The following is a 24,228-nucleotide window of genomic DNA, read 5'->3' on the forward strand; positions in this document are numbered from 1 at the left end:
TTGTTGAGTTGATTCTGACTCACAGTGACCCTATAGGACAGAGGAGAACTGCCTCATAGGGCTTCCAAGGAGTGGCTGGTGAATTCGAACTGCTGGCCTCTTGGTTAGCAGCCGAACTCCTAACCACCATGCCCCAGAGCCCCTTAGGGCTCTTACCAGGATGCAAATAACTTTAAGAAGGAAGCTCTGCCTCTCAGAGGAGAAAGAGGCAAAAAAAAAAAAAAAAAAAAAGAGGGATTTGAACTACAGAGTCAAATCAGGTTGCGGTCTTAAGAAAGGGACTTGGTACTTGCTACAACGTACTGCAGCAATGCTGACCCATTTGAACCAAGTTAAGTGGTTATATATCGGCTGTGGAGGCTGGAGGGGAGGTGAAAAACTCCTAGCTTCACGCGAGGTGCTGCTAATACAGACGCAGTGCTTCGTGACAATCCAGGAAGGTGTCTGGGAAAGCGGCTTGGGGACAGGCTTTGTAACTCTGTTACGAGGCAGCTGCTTTTTAATTTTTTTTTTCTGATTCAATCTGCGTTTGTTTTTTATTTCCTTTTGTTTGGGTTTCTGTAAGGGGAACTTTCAGGCTTCTACCTGTGGAATAGTTGACATTTTTTAAGGAAACAAACAACGTGGATATGAAAAGGCTTACCTGCCACTCAGTGCTAATTGTACTAAGTTCAAATATTCCCCCAAGAAGTAATTGAAGAATGTTTAATAATGTTCACTGGAAAACAAAATTTGGAGGGCATTCTCAATGGTCCAGGTACACTGCATTTATAAACACCTTCATCATTTACATGTCTGTTTCCTCTAAGCACCACAATGCCAAAGGCCAAGTGTTAACCGTCTTGGCATCCCACCCCAGCCCTTAGCATTACCTGGCATTTTCTAATTCCCTGTGTGGTTTTTGATGTCTTCTCCCAACAGAATTTTAAGCTTCTGAGAGCAAAGACCTTGTCTGTCTTGTTCAATGCTCTATTCCCCCAAATGTGGCAGGAGGCCTAACACATGGAAGGTGCTCAAATATTTGATGAAGGAATGAATGAACATGTTGTCTTAGTTACTCAGTGCTGCCGTAACAAAAATACCACAAATGGGTGGCTCTAAAGAAGAGAAATTAATCTTATCACATTTCAGAAAGTTAAACACCCAAACGGGGTGCTAAGCCACGCTGATTCCTCCCGTGGGCCTCTGTCCTGGGTTGGCGACTCCCAGCAATCCTCGGTCTTCCTTTGCTGCTTGTAGGTACAGCTGTCTCCTTGTCACCTGATGCCTCTGCCTGCGTGTCCTGGCTCCCTGTCTGCACTCCCCTTTATAAGACATCACTCAGAAAGGATTAGGTTTATGACCTACTCTAATAAGGCATGGCCTTATTAACATAACAAAAACCCTATTTCCAAACAGGGTCATACTTACAAGTCCAGGGGTTAAGGCTTCAACATAACTTTTTGAGGGACATAATTCAATCTATAACAAAACAGTAGCAAACCAAAATGTCCATCAACAGATGAGTGGACAGACAAAATGTGATCTATGCACACAATGGAATACTATTTAGCCATTAGACAAACGAAGTCCTGAGGCATGCCACAACATGGATGAACCTTGAAAACGACATAGTAAGTCAACCATAAAAGGACAAGTGTTGTATGCTTTTGCTTAGATGAAATGAGAAAATACACAGAAACCAAAGGTTACTAGTGGCATCAGGAGGAAGAGAGAGGGGGAAAGGGGCATTTTTGCTTAGGGGGCACAGAGCTTATGTTAATGGTGGTGGAATGATTTGGAAAAGGACAGAAAAAATGGTTGCACAACTTGAAGAGTGTAACCGATGCCACTGAATTGTACGCGTAGAAACTGTTGAGTTGGCGTGCATTTTGTTGTGTATATTTTCACCACGATAATGATGACGACAATGATAAACAGAGTTAGAAATATAGTAGAAACTTACACTATTCCTTAAATGAATAAATGAGGCTCAAGGGCCCCCACTCCCTCCCCAGCAAATGAGGAGGTAGGACAGAGTGAGTTGAGCTGAAATCTCCATATCTTGTAAGTGTGGAAGTGTGCGTGGGGAGGGTCTTTCCTAGTGGTGTGCTTGTAGCCCAGCATTCAACTCTATATTATGTAGACGTACATTTTTTAAGTTCCTTAAATTTTAGAATAATCAGTGGAATTCTTTCTCCCAAAAGTGATGGTAAAAGAAACAATCTGGGGTTTTAAGCTCCATATAGTTAAAGATTCACTGCCATGAAACAACATAATCTATGTTTTCATAAACACATTTACATTGGTTTTAAAGCTTGTTTTACATGGTAAATTCTACGTTAGTACTGTTGAGGGTTTTTATAACTCCAAGATCTGAAAAAGAAGTTGTAAAAGTTGCTGATTTGTAGCAAATTGCCAAGAGCACAATGGTTTGATATCAGTTCACTTACAGCCGTTGCCACTGAGTGGATTCTGACTCATAGCGACCCTATAGGACAGAAAAAAACTGCCCCCACTGGGTTTCCAAGGAGTGGCTGGTGGCTTTGAATTGCTCACCTTTTTGGTTAGCAGACCGGCTCTTAACCACTGCACTACCAGGGCTCCACTTACAAGAAGTCATTTATTTGTCAATCTCAATTATCAAGGGTTTAAAAGTGAAAAATAAGCATAAAGGCCACTGAGTTGTCAAAACGGTCTTTATAAAAGCTGAGTACTGAGGCCACGCCTTGATTTACAGGGAAGCTCCTTGAACCTGTGCCCTGACACGTGCTAAATGCAGGCACAAAGTAAGACCAGAATTAGACAGGCTTGGGGCTGCTAGAAAGGAACTCCAATGGCGCAGTGGTTAAAGTGCTCAGTTGCTAACCAAAAGGCTGGCAGTTCTAACCCTCCAGCCGCTCCATGGGAGAAAGATGTGGCAGTCTGCTTCTGTAAAAATTTACAGCCTTGGAAAGCCTACTGAGTGGGTGTTTTTTTTTTTTTTTGGTGGGGGTGGGGGAGCTGCTAGAGACAGTGAGAAATAATAGCAGAGAGCTAGGAAGTAATATCTACGCAAAGAAACACAAGGTAACTACAAGTTTAGCCCCCTGGAATCATTCTGGATAAGAGCTTTCTACACCACGCCAATTTTTGAGGGCATTGCTCTCCAATGCAAAAATTTATTGTGTTAAATTTTCCCCAGAGGGAGAAACACATTGAATTTCTTCTGCTTATGTAGGCAAGGGACTGATGATTGCACTGTACACGCACTGTATTCTCAGAGACGTTCATTTTGTCAGTAGAAAGCGCCACCTTAGTTGTCATGAGCCCTGAGGTTTGGTCACCACCACTGCAGTTCATCCACGAACTCAGACATGCAAAGGGACAGTGGCGCAGCCACAGGGACAGCGTCAAGGGCAGAGTTGGCTACAATACTTGGACTCAGTATATCACTCTCTCCAGAGCATTCCACTCCAGCGCTCGGCAATCAGCTTCAGCGCTCAGCCAGCTCGTTCCACTTCCGCAGACATTACATAAACTCAGGCCTAAGCCAAGGGGCAGACTCACATCTCTCGCTTCTGTTCCTGTCCGTTTCCTCTTTGTTCCCTCACACTCTGTTCTCATCCTACGTCTGTATCCCTGCCCCTTTCTCGAGTCCACCATCACAGCTCTTACATTTAGTCTTCATCTGGCACTGGCTCCACTGAAATGTGGCCACTTTGCCTCAGTTTAATCAAAACCACAGCCTCTTCTGAAAACAACTTTTTTGACTATTGACCTCTCAGCTTTCACCTCAGCGGCTCTTACTGGATGAGGTTTCTTTCCTCAGAAACTGTGGAGTCCTGTTTCTAGCTCTCCTGGCCTGCGGCACGGGCAGTAATCTTCCGTGCCTTAACTGTCCGCAGACGTCGTCGTGCTAGATTGACTTCTGTGTGCTATGTCCCTTCTCCCCACGGGCACAAGAACAGAGAACACACGAGTGCTACAGAAAACTGTATTAAAGTCATTCCCTGTAAACATCAGTGCAGTGATAAGCATTTTTGCGTGTATTCCGTACATAGAAACATACACACATGAACACGCATTTATTAATTAAAGTCTTATGCTTTTTCACATGATGTTTTAGCTTGAAAGTTTTCCCACATCATTAAAAACTTATTTTAAAAATATTTTAACACTTGTTTTTTTTTTTTGTCAGAAAAATATCTATCAGTGCCATCACCGAAGCATGCTTCACTGTTAGATGTACCAGGTGCTGCCGATTCCATTCTGACTCACGGCAACCCCACTTGGGTCAGAACAAAACTGCTCCACAGGGCTTTCAGTGGCTGATTTCTTGGAAGAAGATCTTCAGGCCTTTCTTCCGAGGCATCTCTGGGTGAGCTTTTGACTAACAGTTTGCGCAATCCAGGGTCACCATAAATTGGGGTTGACTCAATAACAACTGGTACTGTCAGACTGAGGATGTAACAGAAGGAAGATATCTTGCAGCAGAAATGTTGAAAAGCGCAAAGACTGTGGCATATTTTCAATTTCTGAAGAAAATTCTAGTCTCGTGTGCATGTATGTGTGTACGTGTGTATAGGAAGGTTGGGCGAGTAGGCTTATCAATGAAGCGCAGCATTGACCCAAGTACCAGGGTGCCTCCGTCATGACGAGTCTTCATATGCTTGGATTCCTAGGTGTTGGATGTGGTAGAAATCACAACAGAACCTCAGTCATGTGTGTGCCATTTGCCATATGAAGACATATGCTCTAAACTTGTCTAGCTGTTTTAAATTTTTCCTAACTGCCATATAACGTATGGTCATTACTCAAATATCTTAATCCACCTTGAAATGAACTATAAGAATATTTGCTTCCTTCCCCTGACAACCTACTTTCTTTTATTCTCTTCTTTACCTTGGAAATAATCATGTTGGGTATTTCTATACTTTATTAACTATATTCTTCAGCAGTAGAAAAATAAGTGCTGGGAAAAATTCTTTAATATTTAAGTACAGAACATTGCTATTTATATTAAGAGGTTGGAAGAAAAATGGTACCAAGAAAAATTATTATACTATGAATAAGTCAGATAATATATTTAGGAAGGAAACAGATTATAGAATATATTTCATTAAAAGAGTGAAGAACTATAAATGCACACATCTTGGTGGGGATTTTACCTTGAGCCTCAGCCTGTTACTCTCTGCTACTAAGGCTCAGACATGCCTGTACATTTTCATCACACTGGTGGTAAGGGGAAACCCTGGTGAGCATAGTGGTTAAGTGCTACGGCTGCTAAACAAAGGGTTGGCAGTTTGAATCTGCCAGACGCTCCTTGGAAACTGGATGGGGCAGTTCTACTCCGTCCTATAGGGTCGCTATGAGTCAGAATTGACTCGATGGCACTGGGTTTGGTTTTGGTTTTTTTCGTGGTAAGGGCATAAAACAAAACAAAACCCATTTCCATTGAGTTGATTCTGACTCAGCAACCCTATAGGTCAGAGTAGAACTGCCCCACAGGGTTTTCAAGGCTGCAATCTTTATGGAAGCAGACTGCCACATCTTTCTCCCATGGAGCAGCTGTTGGGTTTGAACCACTAACCTTTTAGTGCTTCACCACTGCACCACCAGGGATCCTTGAGTAAGGGTATAAGGAAAGTTTACTCATATGGAACCCAAAGTTTTTCTTGGGAGTGAGGGTGTTGATTAAAAGTGAATTCAGTGTTAAAATTCACATAAAGCTGGACATGTGTGTTGAACTGGTGTGGGGGCCCACTAGAAGTCTAGTAGGGATCGGTTCAGTGTGGGAGGTGGCACTGAATATTCTCCCAGGAAGAACCCAGCCTGACAGAAGAGAAACCCAGCCAAGATGATCTTGATAATGTACAGTACTTAGGACTGGTGAGGAGTAGGAGCTCTGGTGGCACAGGGGTTAAGCACTATGGCTGCTAACCAAAAGGTCGGCAGTTTGAACCCACCAGGTGCTCCTTGGAAACCCTGTGGGGCAGTTCTACTCTGTCCTATAGGGTTGCTGAGTCGGAGTTGACTCAATATCAATGGGTTTTTAATGCGGGCAAAGAGTAGGAAGTCAGCTTCTGGCTTGGTGGCCATTAATCGAATCAGTCTCTGGTCACTACCCTGAATACATGGCTGAGTTCTGGGTGAGGAGAAGGTCAGAGAAAAATTTGAAAGGACCGTTATATTGAACTGTCTAACTCATTGGGATTCAAGCAACACTTCTTTAGGACGCCTCTTTAACCGCAGAAGAAATCCACTCCCCTTATTCTGTTGCAGGCTACTTCAGTGGCTGCCAGGAGACGATGACCAGACCAGGCAGGGTAGCAGGAAAGACAAAGACATTAGGCAGAACAGAGCACCCATGCCCAGTGGGTACTGAAAAAGGCAGTGGGACCATGAAAGTCATAGGGGTAGCAGCAGCAAGAGGAAAAGGATATTGTCCTTAGGAGAGCCTCTAGTAAAGTAATACACATCCTGAGAAAGTTGCTCCTGAGCACACGTGAGGCATCACCTGGGAACTCCCAGAAGGACTGGGGAGGGAGACATTTACAGCGTACTGGTAACCGAAAGGTCGGTGGTTCTAACCCACCAGCCAGTGCATAGGAGAAAGATGCACCTATCTGCTTCTGTACAGATTTACAGCCTTGGAAACTGTGGGACAGTTCTCCTCTGTCCTATCAGGTCACTTATGCGTTGGAATTCAACTCAGCAGCAGTTGGGTTTTGGTTTGGAGATCCTGCATGAGCAGGCAGGGGGTGGAGCCAGATTAACTAGGTTACAGGTGTTAAGATTTAGCAAGTCCTTTGATTTACATATTGCATATATGCTATTTCAGTGTGGCAAGGCTTAATTTTAAATAAGTTTTAGAAGCAGTGAAGAACTTCAAAGACCTCCTTTGGGGTCAATTAAAACCTGCAAATGTACATTGAAATGTTGAAGGGAGTTGTGCCTCAATGGCACAGCGGCTTAGGATGGTGCATGCTTAAATGGAAAGAGACTGATAAAAGGGCTTCTGGAAAGGACTTTCCTGTTTTGAAACTGGTGACTCCACATTTACATTTTATATCAAACTCTAAGTACACAGGGACATGATGGTAACAACAAACCAGTGATTCCTGCCCAAAACACGTATCTCCACATGCTTTTTCTGCTGGAGCATGGTGTACACTCATCCTCTGTCCCTCAGCATCCCCTTGTTTCCTGTGTTCAATGTTTCATTTATTGAACTCTGTGTGGTCGGCTGTGCAGGGAACATAGACACATAAGATACAGGCCCTAATCTCGTGGCTACTCCATTCTTTTGCATGTTATACAATCTGAGCTCATGGCACAAATAGTGTGTCCACTTAAACATCCCAAATCTGACAATCAGTGACAGTTCTCAATACACCTTTACATAATCATGGTGGGTGTTCATGTGATTTTAATGAATATAGGAAGTGCACATCAACTCCTCTTTACCCAATTTTGTAAATTCTGGGTCACCTGTAAACGTGTGACCAGAATAAAACCTATGAACACAGAGGAATCAAACGCAGAGTGCTACTTAATGACTCTAGCAGTAAACATGGTTATGCTAATTTATGTTTTCCTTTAGGAAATTATTAGGGATTACAACGGAATTTAAAGGGAAAAGAATTGAACATACGAATGTTCATTAGATACACCAAAAGCATTCAAGATGCAGAAAGTATGGTTCAAATACACACACTTCAGAGAAATGAAACATTCATTTTCAGGGGAGGAGATTAAGATTTTTGTTGATTTTGGCTCCATAAAAGTATCTTATGTAAGGATCACACATCTATGATTTGTAAACAATATCCTTTATAAATAATTATATATGTTTATACCCAATTAAAAACCCAGTACGTTTGAGTCAATTCTGACAATTACGGGAGGTTATTTGATGCCCATGAGTTCTTGACACACCATTATTTAACTGTGGGAAAATAAATTACAAAGAGAATAGTGGAGGAAAAACAAAAAGGTAGCCCCTCACCCAAGATAATTCTTGGCAAATTTGCAATGTTATTGGTAATATGGCACCGTTTTCTCATTTGCCAGCAGAGATAACTCAGAGCTCACTTCTTGCAGATGAAAACTCCTCTACATGTAACGCTGACTCGACCACAGCCAATTAGCAGAGTTCCTGGCCATTAACAGGTCATTCAGGTTAATTTAGGAAAGATCATTGCCAGCGATAGAACATGAGGAAACGAAGTTTATGAATCAAGAATTTACGGATTAAAAGCTTCCACATCTTTAAAAGCATCTAAGTAAGTAAACTACCGCGATGTCTCTTTAAGGAAATGGCAAAGAAGCCAAGTCTGCTCCCGTTTGGCACATGAATGAGCCATTCCATGATAATGTTATCTCCGCTGCAAAACCAACCGTCTTTGTTTACATGTAAGTGGGAAAACTTTTAAATGATAATCACGAGGGCAGAAAATATATTCTAGTCTCTGGGGCCAAATTATGACTTCAAGTATGTCAAAGACAGTGCAAAGCACCCTGAAAGGGGATAAGATAGGACAAACAGACAACAAAATGTCCAGAGATGTTTGGCAGGAACCCAGCATAATCCTGGCATCTGCTCCACAGGCCCTTCGCCTCTCTGCAGAACCACCACTCATCTGGTGTTTCTCTCCTCAAAGAGGTGCCAGTAGACCCCTTCCGATGCTTCGACATGTCAAAGGGTGCAAGGCAAATAGGCTACAAGCCAGATTGGATGATTCTCCAAAACAACTTTTTCTCATGAGAACAGGATTACTCATTTACAAGATTTGCAAAATAAAGAACTACATTTTAATTAAGCTGGTACTCTTTTTTTTTTTTTTAATTTTATTGTGGTTTTGGTGAAAGTTTACAGTGCAAATCAGTTTTTCATTCAAAATTTTATACACAAATTGCTTTGTGACCTTGCTTGCAATCCCCACAATGTGTCAGTGCTCTCCCCCTTTCTGTTTCCACCTTGGGTTCTCCATGTCCATTCGTCCAGATTTCCTGTTCCTTCTTGCATTCTCGTCTTTGCTCTTGGGCAAGTGTTGCTCATTTGGTCCCATATAAATGACCGAACTAAGCAGCATGTTCCTCACATGTGTTACTGTTTGTTTTATAGGCCTGTTACTCTTTGGCTGAAAGAAAGGTGGATTTTAGGAGTGGCTTCAATTCTGAGTTGGCGGGGTGTCTGGGGGCCATAGTCTCAGGGGTTCCTCCAGTCTCTGTCAGACCAATGTCTGGTCTTTTTTTGTGAATTTGAATTTTGTTTTACAATTTTCTACCTCTCTGTCTGGAATTCTCTACTGAGATCCCTGTCAGAGTGGTAGGTGGTGGTAATCAGGAACTATTTAGTTTTTCTGGGCTCAGGCTGGTGGAGGCTATGGTTCATGTGGTCCTTTAGTTCTTTGGACTAATATTTTCCTTGCGTCTTTGGTTTTCTTCATTCTCCTTTGCTCTGATGGGACCAAAAGATGTAGTTTAGATGACCTCTCCCAAGATTTTGAGACCCCAGGCTCTACTCACCAGAGTTGGCTGTAGAATGTTTTCTTTATGAACTATGTTATGCCAGTTCACCTTGATGTCCCCCGAGACCATGGTCCCCATCCTTCAGCCCCAATAACTCGGTCCTGCAAGGTGTCTGAATGTGTCTGGGAAGCTTCTATGACTTTGCCTTAGTCATGCTGTGCGGACTTCCCCTATATTGTGTGATCTTTAATGTTTTAGGTTTCATATTTAGGCGTTTGATTGATTTTGAATTAGTTTTTGTATATGGTGTGAGGTATGGGTCCTGTTTCATATTTTTACAGATGGACATTCAGTTTTTCCAGCAACATTTGTTAGAAAGACTAAATTTTCCCCATTTAATGGATTTTGGTCCTTTGTTAAAGATCAGCTGACCATAGGTGGATGGATATACATCTGGGTTCTTGATTCTGTTCCATTGTTCTATGTGTCTGTTTTTCTACCAGGCTGTTTTGAAAACCATGGCTATAGAGTAGGTTCTGAGATCAGGTGGTGTGAGGCCTCCTACTTTGTTCTTTTTCTTCAAGAATGCTTTGCTCATTCAGGGCCTCTTTCCTTTCCATATAAAGCTGGTGATTAGTTTTTCCATCTCATTAAAGGATGCTGTTAGTATCTGGATTGCAATTGCATTGTATCTATAGGTCATTTTGGGTAGAATGAACATTTTCACAATGTTGAGTCTTCCTATGCATGAGCGTGGTATGTTTTCCCATCTATGTAGGTCTCTTTTGGTTTCTTGCAATAGTGTTTTGTAGATTTCTTTGTATGAGTCCTTTACATCCCTGGTTAGACCTATTCCTAAGTTTTTTTTTTTTTTTTTTCCTTATAGGGCTATTATAAGTGGTATTGTTTTCCTGATTTCCTGTTTTGAAGTTCTCTTTGTTGGTATATAGAAACCATCCTGCTACTCTCCTGAATCTTTCTATTAGTTCCAGTAGTTTTTTTATGGAATCTTTGGGGTTCTCTATTTATAGGATTATATCATCTGCAAATAGAAAAATAGGGATAGTTTTATTTCTTCTTTTCCCAATTCGGATGTCCTTTATTTCTTTTTCTTACCTTATTGCTCTAGCTAGAACTTCCAGCACAATGTTAAGTTAAAGTGGCATCCTTGCCTTGCTACCGTTCTCAGGGAGAATGCTTTAAGCCTCTCTCTGTTGAAATCATGTCGGCCACGTATAGATGCCCTTTATTATGTAGAGGAATTTCCCTTCTATTCCTATTTTTTGAGAGTTTTTATCAGGAATGGGTGTTGGACTTAATGAAATGCCTTTTCTTCACTGATCGAGATGATCATGTTATTCTTTTCTTTTGTTCTGTTTATATGGTAGATTACATTGATTTTCTAATGTGGAACCATTCTTGAATACCTGGTACGAATCCCACTTGGTCGTGGTGTATAATTTTTTTGATATGATGCTGAATTCTACTGGCTAGAATTTATTGAGAATTTTTGCTTCGATAGATATTGGTCTGTAATTTTCTTTTATTTTGAAGTGTCTTTGACTAGCTTTGGTGTCAGGGTTACGGTGGCTTCACAGAATGAATTTCAGAGTATTTCTTCCTTTCCTATGCTCTGAAATAGTTTGAGTGGTACTGGTACGAGCTCTTCTCTGAATGTTGGGTAGAATTCTCCAGTGAAGCTGTCCGGGCCAGGGCTTTTTTTTTTCCCTTGAGAGATTTTTTTTTTTTTTTTTTTTACCTCTCCAATCTCTTCTCTTGTTATGGGTCTGTTCAGATTATCTATCTCAGCTTGTGTTAGTTTAGTCAGGTAGTGTGTTTCTAGAAATTTGTCCGTTACCTCTAGGCTCTTAAGTTTGTCGGAATACAAATTTTCATAGTATTCTGTTATGATGCTTTTTTCTTTTCAGTTGGTTCTACTGTAATCTCCCATATCTCATTTCTTAGTCGGATTATTTGCTTCCTCTCCTGTTTTTCTTTTGGCAGTTTGGCCAATGTTTTGTCGATTTTCCAAAGAACCAACTTTTGGTCTTGTTGATTCTTTGTGTTGTTTTTCTGTTCTCTATTTATTTCTGCTCTAATCTTTATTATTACCTTTCTTCTGGTGGTCATGGTCTTCTTTTGCTGTTCTCTTCCCACTTATTTGAATTATAGGGCTAACGTTTTGATTTTGGCCTGTTCTTTTTTTTTTTTTAATGTGTCTGCTTATTGCTATAAATTGACCTCTGAGCACTGCCTTTGCTGTGTCCCAAAGGTTTTAGTATGATGTGTTTTCATCCTTATTTGATTCTAGCAATTTTCTTTTTAATTCCCTCTTTGATTTCTTCTATTACCCAGTTGTTTTTAAACAAGGTATTATTCAGTTTCCATGTAATTGATTTTTTTTTCCCTTGATTTTCCTGTTATTGATCTCTACTTTTATGGTGTTTTGATCAGAGAGAATGTTTTGTATTATTTTAATGGCTTGGATTTTCTTAAGGGTAGCTTTGTGGCCCAAAATGTGATCTATTCTGGAGAATGTTCCATGGGCATTGGAAAAGAATTTATAGTTTGCTGCCATTGGGTGGAGTGTTCTATATATCTATGAGGTCAAGTTGGTTGATTTTGGCCTTTGGATTTCTGCATCTTTGTCAAGTTTCTTTCTAGATGCTCTGCCTTTTACCAAGTGTGATGTGTTGAAGTCTCCTACTATTTTTGTGGAACTGTTTCTCTTTTTAGTGTTTTTATAGTTTGGTTTATGTATTTAGGAACTCTGTCATTGGGTGCGTAGATATTTATCAAGGTTATGTGTTATTGGTGGATGGTCCCTTTAATCATTATACAATGTCCTTCCTTACCTTTTATGGTTGATTTTTCCTTAAAGTCTATTTTATCTGATATTAGTATTACCAGTCCTATTTTTTGGTTACTGTTTGTTTGATATGTTTTTTTCCATCCTTTGATTTTTAATATATTTATGTCTTTGTGTCTAAGGTGTGTCTCTTATACACAACATTTTGATGGTTTTTATCCATTCTTCCACTCTTTGTCTCTTCACAGGTGCATTTAAGCCATTTATATTCAGTGTGATTATCAGTAGGTATGGGTTTATTGCTGTCATATTGTGCTGCTTTTTTTTTTTTTTTTTTGGTGGTGCTGACATTTTCTTTGTTCCTCTTACTTTCCAGTGCTGAGTTCCTTTTTTTTTGTGTGTGTGTGTGGATTTTCTTTTCTTTTGTTATAAATTCTGTGTTTACTGTGTTCTTTATTATTTTTATGAGTAGGTTTAACTTTGTGGTTGCCTTGAAATACGCACATATCTTCCTAAGTTTGAACTGGTTTTGTATTACTTGATATCACCTTGACTTCTTCCCCATTTGAAAGTTCTATAACCTACACAATTTATTTCCCCTTTTGTTGTCTTGATGTTGCCATCGTTTACAGACTGATGTACCTGTTTCCCTGTTTTAAGCCTTTTAGCTTTGTTTTATTGTTGAGAGTTCTTTACCTAGGTTGGTACCTGGCTGATGCTGTCCTGTGTTCTAGGCTCTGGTCTGATGCTGTTGATTCTCTAACCATAGGACTATCTCTAATATTTCTTGTAAGCTTGTTTGGTTTTTAGGAATTCCCTTAATTTCTGTTTATCTGGAAATGTCCTAATTTTGCCATCATATTTTGACAGAGAGTTTTGCAGAGTATATTATTCTTGGCTGGCAGCTGTTTTTCTTTCAAGGTTTTATATATTTCATTCCATTGCCTTCTTGCCTGCATGGTTTCTGCTGAGTAATAAGAGCTTAGTCTTAATGTTTCCCCTTTGTAAGTGACTTTTTGTTTTTCTCTAGCTGCTCTCAGGATTACTTCTTTGTCACTGGCTTTATAAGTGTGATTATGATATGTCTTGGTGACTTTCTTTTGGGGTCTATACTGTATGGGGTTTGTTGAGTTTCTCGGATGGTCAGCTTTTTGCCTTTCATGTTGTTTGGGAAGTTTTCAGCCAGCAAATCTTCAACAATCTCCTCTGGGTTTTCCATTTTCTCCCCCTATTCTGGAAGCCCGATCATGCACAAATTTTTCCTCTTGATTGTGTCCCACATAATTCTTGTTTTTTTTCATTCTTTTCTCTGATTTTTTTTCGTCAAAAAAGGTGGTGTCCATGGTTTTGTCTTCAATGTTGCTGATTCTGTCTTCCACTGTTTCAAATTTGCTCCTAAAGCCTTCTATTGAGTTGTCCATTTATGAAATTTTGTTGTTTATCTTTTGGATTTCTAGTTGCTGTTTTTTGTATGATTTCTAATTGTTTATTTTAACATTTTGTTCTTGTATTATTTTCCTAAATTCTTCTGTTGCTATCTGTGTTTTCTTTGATATTGGCTATGCGATTTTTGGTTTTGTATGTGTTTTCTATGATTTTCCCTATTTTTTCTTTGGTTTTGTCTGTGTTTTCCGGATTTCTTTCCTCATCTCTTGTAGAGCCATGAATATTAGTCTTTTGAATTCCACATCAAGTAGTTCCACTGCCTTTTCTTCTATCGGAAGGTCATTTGATTCTTTATTTTGATCATTTTCTGGAACCATCTTGTCCTGTTTTATTATATGTTTTGATATTTTCTGCTGTCTCTGAGATATTGACATATTATTTTCTTTATTTATTGATTGTATGTTCATTTGCTTCATCTTGCTTCTTCGTTTTGTTTTGATATGTCAGGGTGGGCAGGTGGGCTGCACATGCTTTGCTGCTTGTTTGTCTGTGGGCATGATAACTTTCACCACCCTGTCTGGGTGGGCAGGGCAGCAACAGGCAGGGTGAGCCTGCTTTGCTGCACACTGGTTTGGAGAGGTGGCTGAGGGTGGACTGGGTGGGCTCTTTCTGCCTCCTGATGTTGGTTCAGTGGTGTAGGAGCTTCACAGTCCCTCACCAGGACATAGTCCCAGGTGTCAGATAGGGAGTGGTATGGGCTTGTTTCCCACTGTTTAGCAGCTGGTTAAGTGGCTGGAGGGAAGGAGAAGTGTGGGATTGTTGAGGCAGCAGACCTGAGCACCAGGGATGCTCTAGCTACGGTGACACAGCAAGGGCCAGAGGGAAAGGGATAGCAGATGGCGCTGGGGGGAAGAAGAAAAGAGAGAGAAAGAAAAAAAAAGGTAGCCAATGTGTGTTGGTGGCACAGACCTGGGGGCTGATGGGAAAGGTGGGGAAGTGCCATACAGGGCTAGGTGGGAGGTAGAAAGACAAGAAAAAAAGAATAAATGGAGGTGCAGTGGGGGCCAGTAGCTACGGTTGAGCCAGCGTGCCTGTGGCACTCTATCTGCAGTGGCATGGCAGGTGCCAGTGGCAAGTGGGGTGAAGTGGAATAAGGGGCTAGGCAGAGGGGGAAAGTAAGAAAGAAAAAAAAATGATGACATGGCCAGCTTGTGGGGCCAAGGTGAACCCAGGGGCTGGTAGGAAGGGAGGGGAAGTGACATACTGGGCTAGGTGGGAGGTGGAAAAAAAAGAAATGAAAAAAAGGAAAAAAAAATGGTGGCATGGTAGTTGCCATGGGTGGGGGCAGGGCTGAGATGGGCCAGGGGCAGGCTGGTGTGCTGGTGGCTCTCTAGCTGTGGCAGCACAGTGTGCTCCAGCAGGATGGGGTGGCATACAGGGATAAGTGGGAGCAAGGAAAAAGGAAGAAAGAAAAAATAAATGGCACTGTGTCAGGAGCTGGCAGTGGGGGGGAGGGTTGGCTTGAGGTGGTAGCATGCTAGTGGCTCTCTAGCCACAGGGGTACAGCAGGGGCTGGCAGGAGGGGGTGAAGGTGGCATATGGTGCTAAGTGGGAGGGAGAAAGGAAAAGACAAAAGAGAAAAAATGGTGTGTTGGGAGCTGGCGAGGGGGGTCAGGGTGGACCCTGGGTGATGGCAGGTAAGTAGTTGTCTAGCCATGGTGGCGTGGTGGGGTCCAGTTGCTGGGGGGTGAGGTGGCATACAGGGCTAGGTGGGAGGGAGAAAGAAAAGGAATAAAGGGGAAAAAAATAAAACTGGTGGCACAATGGGGGCTGGCAAGTGGGAATGGTGTACACCCAAGGGCTGGTTGGCAGGGAGGGGAGGTGATGTACAGGGCTAGGTGGGAGAGGAAAAGAAAATAAAGAAGAGAAAGCCAAAAAAAAAAAAAAAATGGTGGTGCAGTGGGCACTGGTGGGTGGGGGCAGGGTGGACCCAGGGCAGCATCGGGCCAGTGGTTCTCTACTCAGGATGGTGTGGCACAGTGGGAAAAGGGGGAGCTGGTGTATGAGGCTAGGTAGGAAGGAGAAAGAAAATGAGGAAAAAATAATAATAATAAATGCATGGTGAGAGCCAAAGAGAGGGGACAGGGAGGACCCAGGGTGACGGCATGTCATTTTCTCTCTAGCCGAGGTGATGTGGCATGGCCCAGTGGGAAGGGTTAGAGGTGGCGTACAGGGCTAAGTGGGAAGAGAGATAGAAGAGAAAGAAAAGAAAAAGATAAAATAAAAAATGACATGGTGAGAGCCAGTGGGTATGAGTGGGGTGGGCCCGGAGTACTGTGGTCCAGTGGCTCTCTAGCCACGGTGGTGTGGCATTGCCTGGCAGGAAGGGGGAGAGGTGGTGTATGCAGCTAGGTGGGAGGGGCAAAGAAAAGGAGGAAAAAATAATAATAAAGGTTCAGTGAGAGCCAGTGGGTAGGGACAGGGTGTGCTGTTGTTTCTCTAGCCAAGGTGGCGTGGTATGGCCCAGCATGAAGGGAGAGAAGTGGTACACAGGGCTAGGTGGGAGGGAGAAAGAAAAAGAAGAAAGGGGGAAAAATGGCACAATGGGAGCCAGTGCATGGGGGCAGGGAAGACTCAGGGTGGGGGCAGGGAAGACTCAGGGTGGCAGCAGGCTGGTGGGTCTCTAAACTAGGCACTGTGGCACAGCCTGGAGGACAGAGGTGGAGGTTATGTACAGGACTAGATGGGAGAAAGAAAAAGTAGAAGGGGGAAAAAAAGTGCAGTGGGAGCCTGTGGGTGGGTGCGGGGCAGACCTGGGGTCACAGTGGGCTGGTGGCACTCTAGCCAAGTTTGTATGGTGTGGCCCTGTGGGAAGGGATGGAAGTGGCATATGGGGCTGGGCGGGAGGGAGAAAAAAGGAAGAAAAGGAAAAAAAATGGCAAAGCAGTAGACAACAGGTGGAGGTGGAGTGGAGACGGGGTGACGGCAGGCTGGAGTCTCTCTAGTCTCTCTAGTGGCACAGTGTGGCCCCTCAGGAAAGGGTGGGGGTGGCATATGGGGCAGCAAAGGTGAGAAGTGGGAAGGCATGTTTCTCTGGTTACTGGGTGCTCTGACTCCTGTTGGGAGCTCCATGAAGCTGACTTCCTGTACTCCCTGTCCATGGTCATTGCTGGCTGTGACCCAAATGGTGATCCTGGGCATGTTAGTTGGCAGAGAACCTCCACTCTGTACCTCTCCTCATTCTCTATATTCCTTCAGTTTCTTCTTTCATTCAGTATTTGATCTAGTTCTTTATCCCTTCATTTGATGCTTAGGCTTCCAGGATTGATGTTTGTATCTGCTTTACTTCGTTTTTCAAGTTTTACTGCAGAGGGATGGCATGATGTGTCTGTCTCGGGCACCACGTTAGCTCTGCCTCCACAAACTGACACTCTTTAATGAAAATATTTTCTCAAACACATTGGCACTTTCCTTTTCAAACCAGTAGTGTTCCACCTCTTGATACGCATGTGTGTTTTATATAAAAGATAAGTAGATATTTACTTGCAGTGGTAGAGGAGAAACACATCAACAGCTTGGTGTAGTAGGCAGGTAGAAGGGGACAAGAATTCAGGAGTTTAGATCACAATCTTCTGCCATCACTAACTTGCTTTTTAGGCAGTCCTTCAACCTCCCCATGCCTCAGTTTCTCCATCTATAGATTGACAGAGTAGGTAACTTCTAAGTTTGCTGGTTTGATGATCTGTGATCTCCAGCCACAACATGTTGAGCCACAGTTACCATTTTGCAGGTCAATTAGAGTGTGTGGTGACTGGCTGGGAAAGTCATATATGACTTTAATCTACTTTTTTTTTTTGAATGATAAGCTCTTACTGCCCCTCCCCTGCCCCCTCCACCAATCAACCAAACCTACTCTCAGTTCCTTGACCTTATTGCTTTATTTAAACACTTTTCTTTGAGCCTGCTTAGAATCTTATACATTTTGGCACTAGAAGGTGTAATGGAGATCATCTCCTTTGACTATTGGGTTTCAGAGACAGGAAAGTGGGGGTCATAGCACAACTCAGCAGCAAGACTAGTACCAGAGCTGGGTCCCACGGTTCCTGCTCATGATATTTCATTGCTACAGGCTGCCTTCCAAAAAAGTGTGAGTTGGACACATGGCCCATTGTAAATCCTTGAGAATTCCAGTGAGGAGCAGAAGCAGGCTTCTGTTTTAACAGCTCACATGTTCAAGGGGCCATCAAGAAGTTAGTAATGTAAGCAGATAACTGTATCATCATCTAACCAAGAAAACACATGCTGCATCATCAGTTTTCGCTCTACATCCAATGGAACATTAGATTTCTTTGAAACATTTGTGCATAAAAAGAAAACTCACAGAGGATGTGTAGCCAGCCTCCAACATGGCATCCAATGACCCCTGCCTCCTGTGATTCACGACCTTGTGTAGTACCCTCCCACACTGAATCAGGGTTGGTCTGTAAGGCCCATATAATACAGCAGGAGTAATTGTATGTCACTTCTGAGGTTAGGTCATAAACGGTACTGTGGCTACTGCTTGCTCTCTTTCTTTCTGTCTCTCAGATCACTCTCTCTGGAGAAAGTCAGCTGCTATGTTTTGAGGACACCCAAGTAACCTATGGAGAGGTCAACATAGTGAGGAATTGAGCATCCTGGCAAAAGCTAGTGAGAAGCTGAGGTCTCTTGACAACAGCCATGTTAAAGAGCCATTGTAGAAGTGGGCCCTTCGCCCAGTCAAGCTTCAGATGACTGCAGTCTAGACTGACACCTCGATTACAGCCTCCTGAGAAACCCTGAACTAAGCCAATCCCAAATTCCTGACCCTCAGAAACTATTTGAGATAATAAATTCTTGTTGTATGCTGCTAAGTTTCAGGGCAATTTTTTTTTTTTTTTTTATATACAGCAATTAAAAAACTACTGCAGTTAATGATTCCTTTATCTACTTTATAGTAAAAGCCCTGCCACAAAATCAGACCAAGTTTGGATCCTAGGATCCTAGACTTGGGAGAAAAGAAAAAAAAAAAAAAACCAAGAACTCGCCCTTTCAATTTCAAACAAGTCAAACACAATTCTAATATATATTGTATGTTGGTGGAAATACTGAATATTCACAATAGTTAATTCAGTCTCACCAAGTTTCAAATTTCAGTAGCTGTCTTATTTTCTTCCATTGTCTTCACTGAAGTCGCTAGTGTATCTTTGTTTAGTCATCTTTGAACAAGCGGCAGAAAGAGCATCCACCTCTGCCCCTAACAAGTGAGGTGGCTCAAGACTTTCTGGTCTCTCTCTCTTTTTGGTCAAAGTTACCTTACCAGATAGGTTCTAGGATCTTCCCAGGAATTATATCCTGTGATAACAATTATGTATTGAGTACTTTCTTTAAGCAAAGCTCTGTTCCCCCAACTCAAATGTGCAAAAAATGTCCCATCTCTTTATTTTTTTTTTAAATCAAGTTAATTTGATTCCTGTTCTTTATCTTACTAGACAGACCAAAAAGAAAAAAAAAAAAAAAAAAAAAACCTGAGTTATTATTGTGGTGCCTTCCTCTCCACCTCCCAGGGGTGTGCACGGCCTTAGTCACTGCCCAGGCATTATGGAGGACCCCTGCCCTTGGCTCCCACCTTGGCCCTTCTTGTGCTCATTGCCCCAGAGTGCAGTGTGGTTTCTTCAGACCCAGGCTGGGCCATGTACTTGAAATGGTGGGAGGGAAAACCAAAGAGTGAACAAACACTATAAAATATGTCAACAACTCATCCTATCAGAGGGAGTCAGGGCATGAATTAAGTGTTAGGAAAGACAGAAAAGAAGTAAGCAGCATGGTGCTAGCCTACAGTTTTCCAGGACATTCCACAGTCAACAGTGAAACAGGCAGTGCAGAAATGATAAACCAGGGAAGAAAAGTGGGCTATTTTAAGAAGTGCCATTTAAATGGCAAGGGCTGGGAGATCAACAGAAGGGACTGACCAGAGTGAAAGGGCATACTAATAATAATATAATAAACGTGTGTGCATATCCCTCAGGTTATATGAATTTTTATATACTAGAAGACATTTTTCACATATACAATTTCATTTGAGATATTTGTTAAAATGAGGTTGGCAGGACAGACATTACATCTTCACTTTACAAATGAGGAAACCAGGACTCAGCTAGCTTTGATGACTTGTTCAGGATCACAGTGCTAGTTTGTAGTGGACTATAAAATTGGAGTCACTGTCTGTATACTTAGTCTTTTATCTGCCCCCTCCTTGTCCCCCTGCCCTGGCTTCTGTGGACTGGCTTCCTGAAAAATATAAATTCTGAGGTATCTACATTGACAAAGACGAGAAGAAGCATCGAGAGTGACAGGAAGCATCGCAGGTGGCTGGGGGGAACAGGAGAAACACATGAAGCGGAAAGGATCAAGACAGGTGGAAGGTCCTGGTTTTAGAAATGAAAAGCCTGGATGAGGAATAATGAGAGAGAATGCTAACTGGTGACTTATTGAGTCACTGATCTTAGATAGCAACTTCTCCCCTCCCAACCCCTGCCTAAGAAGCTTATCTCCTATATCTCGTCCACATGAATAACCATAAAAAACACACCAGCATCTTCACACAGCCCATTTTCCAATGACCCAAAACCAAACCAAATCCATTGCCACTGAGTTGATTCCAATGCATAGCGACCCTATAGGACAGAGTAAAACTGCCCCATAGAGTTTCCAAGGAGCGGCTGGTGGATTTGAACTGCTGACTGTTTGGTTAGCAGTCAAGCTCTTTAACCACTGTGTCACCAGGGCTCCATCCTCCAATGAAGGTATATGCAATTTCTCTCAGGCCCTTTCTCATTTTTTTCTTCTTGGGTCCTGTTATCCAGGGCTTATACTTTGGCCTGTACCTATAGAGAGGGGTAAAGTCTCTGATAAGTACATGATTTTCACTTGCCATTACCAAACTCATTGCCTTCGACTCAATCCCGACTCATGACGAGCCTGTAGGACAAAGTACAACTGCCCCATAGGGTTTCCAACGCTGTCAATCTTTATAGAAGCAGACTGCCACATCTTTCTCCTGCCCACTTGCCTTTACACCCCTATAAGTCTTAGTGACGTTCCACATTGCCTTCCACACGGACCTGGCAAGAACCAACGCAAGCTTCTGGGGAGGGATTACTGAGCTAACTTTCTCCAGTGAGAGCAAAGGCACAGATGCACTTAAGGAAATGGTATACTGTATGTTTAAGTGGAACAAGAGAGAAGAGCTCTGAAAGAATAATGGGATTGTAGGCTGATTTAGGACAAGATGCCAGATGGGCAGAGTGGACCATTAGGATGCTGTGAAACCATGTTAACCTTTCCAAAAGGATCTTGTGGAGCCTGAAGCTACAGTGCTGACAATCTAGACTGATTCCTGGGCTTAGAAAAAAGATACCAATTGGTCGGAAAAAAAGGCCCACTGAAATATTCAATCAATTACTTTCCCTCTCAACATTGTTATTCCTTTTCCACATATAAAAGTGTTTTGGTAAATAAAAATTCTCCAACTCCTCTATCACATTCCTTATCCTGAAGATCGGATTTAGCCAGAAAGCTTCGTGGCTCTGACTCAGTGGAGTTGGTTATCCTGTTTAATTGGATTGATGGCGACAACTGTGATTACCTCAGAGGAGATTGCCTGTAATGTAATTACGCTGCCTTCATCAGTGTGAGCTGGACTTGTGGAATACATGCCGAAGATGTCTCCAATTACCCAGAGGTTAAGGACAGCACGGTGTTGCTTCACAAACTATGTTTGTTGCTGTATAGAATTCTAAAAATCATGTAGGGAGCTGAAGAAATTGTTGATGTAAGTCAACTTTTCTCATCCGTAGCCATTTCTCTTCACAGCTAGATAGTGAGATGGCTACAATCTACAGCTGTATTTTTGTTTACATAAAATAAATACTTTAAGGACTCAATATACCATATCAATATTAAATCTGATATTTTCCTCCTGATTCGTTCCTGCTTATTATTTACAAACAGTGACTGCATCTAAAAGATACATATTTTTAAAAGCAAACAATACATAGTAAAGCTTAACCTGACCTCCTCTGCGCTCTGAAAACATAGTTTCTTAAAGTAACGTAGTAAATAAGAGGAACTAATTTTCCAATACTAGTCTTTCTGATAAACTGCAGCCGTAATTAGTAGCTAAGAAGCCAGCCGCTCTCCTACAACCGTGCCTCTCTCTATTCTCAGTTAACACATGGAGAACTTGTAAGATTGTCAAGTGGAGGCCCAGCCTCCAAACAGGACAAGTCTGCCAAACGTGCTGCAAACACATGTAGCTTAGGAGAAACGGCACGTCCTGGAAATCCACCCCAATCCTATTAGCTGTAGCACTGTTCTCATTAAAAATAGGGCTGCTTGTGGGTTTTCCTTCTGCAGCATATGAAACATAGAAGTTGGAAACGTGCCCTTTTCAAAAAGTTATTCCTGCATTCACGAAGCAGATGGTGCACATCAATCGCATCCTGATTTTCTAATGAAACACGAGCGGTTCCCACTGCAGCCTGCAATGCGATTAACACGTCCGCGGTGGCTGGTTTTTGACAGGCGCTCCTGGAGCGTTGAGCCACTCTGGCTAATGCTGCTCTGCTGGACCTGGGCACAGGGATCTCGGTGGAGCTGGAGAGTCGGGGGCACGCTGAGGGGCACTCTGCTTTTTAATTCTTCCAAAACAGGCTTCAGTAGAGGTACGAGGCCCTGCCATAGCTGCTCCCAAAGCAACCTTCTGTCTTAGAACATCAGAGACTAAGAGTCTGCTGTCTTATAACAGGGCTAATCAAGCAAGAAAACCAGAGACAAGACCTCCCCTCTTCCTCTCTGTCTCATGAGAAGTCTAGTCCAGTCCTCACTCCAGCCATGTCCGTATGGTCCTCTCACCACGGATATCAATAAAAATGTAACTCTTGGAGCCATTTCAACATCACACTCAGGACTCTGAGACACCATATAAAAACAGTAAAAATGTATCCAAAGCCAATAAAATTATGCTGGATTTTGCCAAGCAATTGGAGAATGGTAAAATGTTGCTTACCTTGGAGAAGGTTGGTTTGTCTGTCAAAAGCCTGAGAAAAGAAAAGAAAACAGGTTAATTTTCTGTTTCTTCTGACATTTGCCACCGTAACACTGCATTAAGCACATCCGTGTTATGCCTGTTCATTTAGAAATCAGCTTGTCATTCCCTAATTCTATGTACCTCTTGCTTCAAGTGACAGAGTTTTAAGCAAGTTGGGTTCTAACGAATCACTTAGAAATGTGCCCTGAATCCAATTTCTCTATTTAGTTCCACTATTAAGTCACGAATATATTCAGCTGAGGAAAAGCATCCACCAACAGACTGAGTTAAAAATTGTGGTAGGTTCGACATTGGAGTCTTGAAACTTTTTATTTTTTTATATAATTTTTATTGTGCTTTAAAGTTTACAAATCAAGCCAGTCTCTCACACAAAAACCCATGTACACCTTGCTACACCCTCCCGATTTTTTTTTTTTAATGAGAAAGCCCACTCTCTCCCTCCACTCTCTCTTTTCGTGTCCATTTCGCCAGCAACTTTTTTTTTCTTTTTAACTTTGACAACTTGAAGATTCTCAGATCTTGCACGCGTCATTTTATCTCCCTCCAAAGAGGAGAGAAAAATTTCCTTGTGTGGAGATACGCTGTTTTGTGCAATTCAACATCCTCTCTCATTTCTCTTGGTGAACTTCTGTACTTGAACAGGAAGGCTGGAAGAGCACACTTTACCAACAGATTCGGTCATGTGACAGCTCGAATCTGGAAGTAACAAGTTGGAAGCCACACATCCTACAAATAAATCACTTACTTCATTACTTCCATAAGCCTGAGAGTCTGAAAATTGAAGGGAGATATTTTGAATAGCGTTGTACAGAAGCCATCGCTGAGTTAGAGGTTCAGTTAAGCCTCATACCACACCTGTGCCCCAGTTTGCTTTGCAGAAGCATTTGTTTTTCATTATAAAGAGGTGTCTCTTCCAACTTGGGCTAGGAAGACTTAATCAAAAATAATATCACTACCATTAAGTGATGTTATGGTTGATCCATACTCCAGAATTAGAAAATATTTTATAAAATTCCACACAATTCCCTGAGTCCTGGGGACTTTCCACCTCCTTAAGCTGTAGGACTGCTTCAGTGGTGTTTTGCCATTTAAAAACAAGCATTTAACAAACAACTACCAAATCCATCAAAAGGTTGGAATTCTTTGTATTCTAGTGCTCTTTCTCAACGGGCAAAAATTGATTGATTAGTTCACCTAGAACATCCTTAGTTTCAGGGCAGAAATGGTGCTTTGTACACAGCAGTGGACTGGATTAAAAAAAGGGAAAGAAAATCAACATTCAAGAATACAGTGAACTTCAAAAATGGGAGAAAATAGAAAAAACAGGACCTGAAAGCACGGTACAACTCTCCTACTTATTTAAAATCTAATGGATGTGTTTTAAGTAGTATTGAGTTAGTATGTGTTACTGGCTCTTTATCTTAAGGCAAATACTTCCCCCCAAAATTCCCAACCTCTATAGCTTTTT

The 24,228-nt window shown here is 42.0% G+C and overlaps 1 protein-coding gene across 1 annotated transcript in view; it reads right to left on the minus strand.

The window, feature by feature from the left end:
* Window positions 1–24,228, minus strand: part of SEMA6D (semaphorin 6D) — a 751,241-nt gene that overhangs the window by 206,875 nt on the left and 520,138 nt on the right. Inside the window, exon 9 of the mRNA XM_064292008.1 lies at window positions 22,719–22,749. The gene's annotated coding sequence lies outside the window, so the exon portion shown is untranslated. The remainder of the gene's footprint in view (window positions 1–22,718; window positions 22,750–24,228) is intronic.

The sequence above is a fragment of the Loxodonta africana genome, chromosome 10 (assembly GCF_030014295.1).
Source record: "Loxodonta africana isolate mLoxAfr1 chromosome 10, mLoxAfr1.hap2, whole genome shotgun sequence".
Taxonomy (NCBI): domain Eukaryota; kingdom Metazoa; phylum Chordata; class Mammalia; order Proboscidea; family Elephantidae; genus Loxodonta; species Loxodonta africana.